This window comes from Pistacia vera, unplaced genomic scaffold, assembly GCF_008641045.1.
Source record: "Pistacia vera cultivar Batoury unplaced genomic scaffold, PisVer_v2 Contig347, whole genome shotgun sequence".
In the NCBI taxonomy this organism is placed as follows: Eukaryota; Viridiplantae; Streptophyta; class Magnoliopsida; order Sapindales; family Anacardiaceae; genus Pistacia; species Pistacia vera.
In genome coordinates, this window is record NW_022196165.1 from 2,162,990 (window position 1) to 2,169,501 (window position 6,512).

Sequence of the window (6,512 nt, forward strand, 5' to 3'; positions counted from 1 at the left end):
ATTTAATAAAAAGAAAATTTTGGGCCCAATTTCTTTATATTATTTTATATGTATTTTATTATGAGAATTTGAGTAGTAGTGGTTATTACACTAACACAGGATTTGTCAATCCGAATGTGCAAAATCAAGAGGTTGAGAATGAGCATATCTTGGGAGGAGATGCAGTGGGTGGTGCAGAAGTAGTTCAGAGAGCATTGAAGGACTATTCTAGTCCTACTATCGATGGTTGTTATTCAAGCATCAGGAGACCACCTGTTCAAGCGAACAATTTTGAGATTAAGCCAGCAATTATAGGAATGATTCAGTAGTCGATCCAATTCGCTAGGTTACCTAATGATGATCCCAAGCTGCATATCACAAATTTTCTGGAGTTGTGTGACACATTCAAGCGTAATGGGGTATCCGAGGATGCAATCAGACTAAGGCTTTTCCCATTCTCTCTTCAGGATAAAGCTAAGGCTTGGTTGATTTCATTGCCATCTAGGAGCATCACGACGTGGAATGAGTTGGCTCAAGCGTTCCTCACTAAGTACTTTCCACCTGCCAAGTCGGCCAAACTGAGGAGTGAGATTACCAACTTTTACCAACAAGACTCAGAGTCATTGTATGAGGCATGGGAAAGGTTTAAGAATCTCTTACGGAGGTGCCCACACTATGGTATACCAATCTGGTCGCAAGTGCAAACATTCTACCAAGGGTTGGTACCAACCGTTCAAGCTATGATTGATGCTGCAAGTGGGGGAGCCTTGAACAATAAAACGCCAGAGGAAGCATACAATCTGATCGAGGTGATGGCGAACAACAACTATATGAGGACTCCGGAAAGAAATTCAACAAGGAGATTAGCGGGAGTGCACGAAGTCGAAAGTTACACTGCATTGGCTGCTCAACTTGCGAACATCCATAAGCAATTAGGAAATCATGCATTGAACGATTGCCAAGAGGGAAACCAGTTTGCTCAGCCTAAACAACCCAACTACGTCAACAATTTCCAAAGAGGGCAAGGGAATTCGTATTCCAATACGTATAATCCAGCATAGAGGAAACACCCAAATTTTTCATGGAGCAATAACAATGAGCAAAAACAAGCACCTGTTTTTCAACCTCAAGAGCAAAAATCAAACTTGGAAAATGCATTAACCAAGTTCATTGAGGAGACAAGCAAGAGGTTTGAGAAGACCGACGTCTTGGTTCAAAATCAATCTACATCTATTAGGAACCTTGAGACTCAAATTGGGCAAATTCACAACATATTAGCAGGAAGAGGTCAAGGGGTTTTACCGAGTGATACAGAGAAAAATCTCAAGGAACATGCACATGCAATCACCCTGAGGAGTGGAAGAAGTTTGGAAAATTCGAAGGGTGAAAAACAGAGGAAATAACAAAACCTGAAGGACAATCGCTGCGGCGATGATTATGGTGGCCGCGGCGAGCGTGATCTTGCTCCAAAAGCGTCAGAAGTTTTAGACGATCGCCGCGACGGTGAATCTGGTGGCCGCGGGGAGCATGCATCTACACAGAAGCCCCCGTCAAGCCAAGCAACTCTGCCATACCCACAACAGTTGAAGAATCAGAAGCTCGATAAGCAATTCGGTAAGTTTATTGACATGTTTCGAAGTTTACATATTAATATCCCTTTTGTTGATATGCTTGAACAGATGCCGAAGTATGCAAAATTTTTGAAGGAGATCCTCACGCACAAGAGAAAATTTGAGGAACACGAGAAAGTCATGCTGACAGAGGAATGCAGCGCGCTAATTCAAAAGAAATAACTACCACCTAAACTACGAGATCTAAGGAGTTTACTATCCCTTGTATTATTGGTAGTTGTTATTTTGGTAAAGTGTTATGCAATTTAGGGGCTAGTATTAACTTAATGCCGCTTTCCATTTACAGGAAGCTTGGATTGGGAGAAGTGAAGCCAACCACCGTGTCTCTCCAATTAGTTGATTGATCGATCACATATCCTAGGGGGGTAGTCGAAGATGTCCTGATTAAGGTAGATAAACTGATTTTCCCAGTAGATTTCATAGTGCTAGATATGGAGGAAGATAGGGAAATACCTTTAATTTTAGGGCGACCTTTCTGGCCACAGGTAGAATATTGATAGATGTCTACCAAGGGAAATTGATCTTAAGGGTAGAAGATGAGCAAGTAGAATTTGATGTTTTCAAGTCTTTGAAGCGTCTATCTGAGTTAGATTCATGTTTTAAGATTGATATTCTCGACACCATAGTGGAGCAAAATTTTGAAGAGAACTACCCAATTCTGCCTTTAGAGAATTGTTTGATGAATTCTAGAGACCAGGAGGATGAAGTTGATGGTGAAGAGATAAAGGAGTGTCTAAGATACTTAAGAGCTTTACCACCCTTAGGTCGTCCCGAGGCTAAATTGATCAGAGAAATTGGAGCCGTGGAGTCTCAGTCAACTTTACCAATCACAAAGGCGCTACACTTGAGCTCAAGCAACTACCATCTCATTTAAGGTATGCATTTTTAGAAGAGGGTAATTTTTTTCCAATCATTAATTATTAATGCTTCTTTGAGTGTTGTAGAGGAAGAAAAGTTGTTGCGTATTTTGAGAAAATACAAGAAGGCCATTGGATGGACAATTGCAGATATCAAAGGTAATAGTCCTTCAATCTGCATGCACAAGATCTTAATGGAGGAAAGTTACAAGCTTACTGTCCAACCACAGAGAAGATTGAATCCATCAATGCAGAAGTAGTCAAGAAGGAGGTGTTGAAGCTTTTATATGTAGGAATAATATATCCAATTTCGGATAGTGCATGGGTGAGTCCAGTCCAAGTGGTGCCAAAGAAGGGAGAATGACAGTGGTTCGTAATGATAATAATGAGCTGATTCCAATTCGACCGGTCACGGGATGGAAAGTATGTATCGACTATCACAAATTGAATTTCGCGACTCGTAAGGACCATTTTCCATTGCCATTCATCGATCAAATGTTGGAGAGGTTAGCGGGACATGAGTTCTACTATTTCCTAGATGGATATTCAGGCTACAACCAAATTGCCATAGTGCCGGAAGATCAAGAGAAGACGACTTTCACGTGCCTATATGGAACATTCACCTATCGAAGAATGCCTTTTGGCTTGTGCAACACTCCTGCAACTTTTCAACGTTGCATGATCTCAATTTTTTTTCGATATGGTTGAGAAGTCCATTAAAGTTTTCATGGACGATTTTTCTGTTTTTGGAAATTCTTTTGATAATTGTTTAACTAACTTGTCTAATGTTTTGCAGAGATGTGTTGACACTAACTTGGTGCTCAATTGGGAAAAATGCCATTTCATGGTACGAGATGGGATTGTGTTAGGTCATCGGATATCAGCGAACGGCATTGAGGTGGATCGAGCGAAGATTGAAGTCATTGAGAAACTACCGCCTCCAAATTCAGTGAAGGTTGTCAGAAGCTTCCTTGGGCATGCGGGCTTTTATAGGAGATTCATACAAGATTTTTCTAAAATCTCTAAACCTCTTTGTGAGTTATTAACCAAGGATGTTCCTTTTAATTTCAGTCAAGAGTGATTAGATGCATTTAAGTGTTTAAAAGCAAAATTAATTTCTGCTCCTATTATTGTTGCATCTGATTGGGAACTACCTTTTGAACTCATGTGTGATGCGAGTGATTATGCTTTAGGGGCTGTTTTAGGACAGCGAAAAGGTAAGGTCTTGCATGTGATTTATTATGCCAGTAAGACTTTAACGGGACCACAACTGAATTATGCCACTACTGAGAAAGAATTTTTAGCAGTAGTATTTTCTATTGATAAGTTTCGTTCTTATTTGCTAGGTACCAAGGTCATCGTGTACACAGACCATGCTGCATTGAAGTACCTCCTAGCAAAACGGGACTCCAAGCCAAGATTATTGCGATGGGTATTGCTCCTACAGGAATTTGACTTGGAGATCAAGGACAAGAAAGGAACGGAAAATCAAGTGGCTGACCATTTATCCCGATTGGAGTCCAATGAAGAAGTTCGAGAGGAAGAAAAGCTAATCAATGAATACTTCTTGGATGAGCAATTGTTTGCTATTCAAGAAGGACCATGGTTTGCAGACATTGTTAACTATTTGGCGCAAAAGGTTATGCCCCCTAGAATGAACTCCCAGAGACGAAAGAAATTTTTTGCAGATTTAAAGTACTATTTCTGGGAGGATCCATTTTTGTACAAGCATTGCGCTTATCAGATGATAAGACGATGTGTGATAGAGGAAGAGATGATGAATATACTTCGTCACTGTCATTCAATGGAAGTTGGTAGTCATTTCGGTTCGACAAAGACCGCCGCAAAAGTTCTTCAATCAGGATTTTTTTGGCCTACTCTTTTTAAAGATGCTTTTCACTTTGTTATGAGTTGTGATGAGTGTCAACGGGTTGGGAATATATCTAGGAGAAATGCCATGCCTTTAAATAATATCCTAGAAGTAGAATTGTTTGATGTTTGGGGGATAGATTTTATGGGACCTTTTCCTCCTTCGTTTTCTAACCGTTTCATTTTGGTTGCTATAGATTATGTGTCGAAGTGGGTGGAAGTTGCTACATTGCCAACAAACGATGCTCGTGTCGTTATCAAGTTCGTAAAGAAGAATATCTTTTCAAGGTTTGGCACGCCAAGAGCCATTATCAGTGATGGTGATTCTCACTTTTGTAATCATCAATTCACAGCATTGTTAAGCAAATATGGAGTTACACATCAAGTTGCAACCCCATATCACCCACAAACCAGTGGCCAAGTCGAAGTATCAAATAGAGAGCTGAAACGAATCCTGGAAAAGACAGTGAACACCTCTCGAAAGGACTGGGCAACTAAACTTGATAATGCATTATGGGCGTATAGGACGGCATTCAAAACACCAATAGGAATGTCGCCCTATAGGATGGTTTACAGAAAAGCTTGTCACCTGCCAGTGGAGTTAGAGCACAGGTCATATTGGGCAGTAAAGTTTCTGAATTTTGAACTACAAGCCACAGAAGCAAAACGTTTACTGCAACTCAATGAGATGGAAGAGTTTCACAATGATGCATACGAGAATGCTTGAATCTACAAAGAAAAGACTAAGCAGTGGCATGACACACGCATTGTGAACAAGAAATTCAAGGAGGGCGACAAAGTGCTGCTGTTCAACTCAAGACTACGACTTTTTCCAGGTAAATTGCGCTCAAGATGGTCTGGCCCGTTCATCATTCATCCCGTGTTTCCACATGGGGTGATAGAGCTTCACCACCCGACGAAGGGAACATTCAAAGTCAATGGACAAAGATTGAAACCTTATATTAAGAATGGGAATGACGACGAGAGGGTTTCGATTCTTCTTCAGAATCCTAAGTGACAACAGAAAAGGAGTCGAGCTTAAGACTTTAAACAAGCGCTTGTTAGGAGGCAACCCAATATTTCAGTTATGTTTGTTTTATTTTTATTTTTATTTTATTTTATTTATTTATTTATTTTTATTTTAGTAATGAGGTTTCTATTTAGTACATCTTCTTTTCTTTTGTTTTATGTTTTATGTGTTATGTTTTTAATTTTTGGATTATTTTCATGTGATTGCCGAAACGCACGCAAGGATAAATTAGAAGGCCCATTACGCTCGCCGCGGTAGTATACTTTATCGCTGCAGCGAGTGCGAATGACGCGCACGATGGAACCATTTGTGATTAATCACACTCGCTGCAGCAACGCATTTCATCGCTGTAGAGAGTGTGAATCTAGCGCGATGCCGCGACGATAACAATGATCGTCGTGGCTACGAAAACGATCGCCGCAGCGATCGAAACAGGCCACTCAATTTTTCTGTTTAAATCAACCTGTTCTTCTTCTTCTCTTTACAACATTTTACATTACATGCTATTCTATTCTCCAGTGCTCTTCACCAAATTCTTTCTCCTTTCATCACAAATCATTCAACCAATTATTAATTTGTACTCCATTGCTGACTAACACATTCAAACTCCCATCACTTCACGCAGATTAAGGAGGCAAGAGGACTTCCGTGAAAAAATCAAGGTTAGGGTTTCAAAAGCAAAATTGGGGGTTTTCGAAAATTCATCTAATCAATATCAATTCAAGGCATATTTGGACAGATCAAGGCTCAAGTAAGTGTTTCTCACCCAATTTGCAAAGTAATTTTGAGTGTTGAAGTTGGGAACCCATTGAATTGAATTTTGTGGAAGTGTGGGATGATTTTGTGTTGGTTGTGACTATTGATAGAGATTGGGTAATTTTCGTGGGAGTGTTTATTGTTGTGATTGTGTTTGATTGAAGAAGGGTAGTTGCTGTTTGTGGGAGTGTGGTGATTTTCGTTGAGGATTGAGGGTAGTTTCACTGAGTGTTAATGGCACCCAAAAGAAAGCCTAGAAGTGACAGGAGAGGAAAAGGAAAAGGGCAGGCCTCTAGTGATACCCAGTTTGTTAGCCAAGCTGCCCAGGAAAGGTATGAAAATTTTGCAAAGCAACCAGGGTGATTTATTGAAGAACGAGGGTTGGTGTTT

The 6,512-nt window shown here is 40.2% G+C and overlaps 1 non-coding gene across 1 annotated transcript; it reads right to left on the reverse strand.

The window, feature by feature from the left end:
- Positions 1-554: 554 nt before the first annotated feature.
- Positions 555-661, reverse strand: LOC116139176. Its single transcript, XR_004129413.1, has one exon. It is a non-coding gene; the product is annotated as a small nucleolar RNA R71 (small nucleolar RNA).
- Positions 662-6,512: the final 5,851 nt, after the last annotated feature.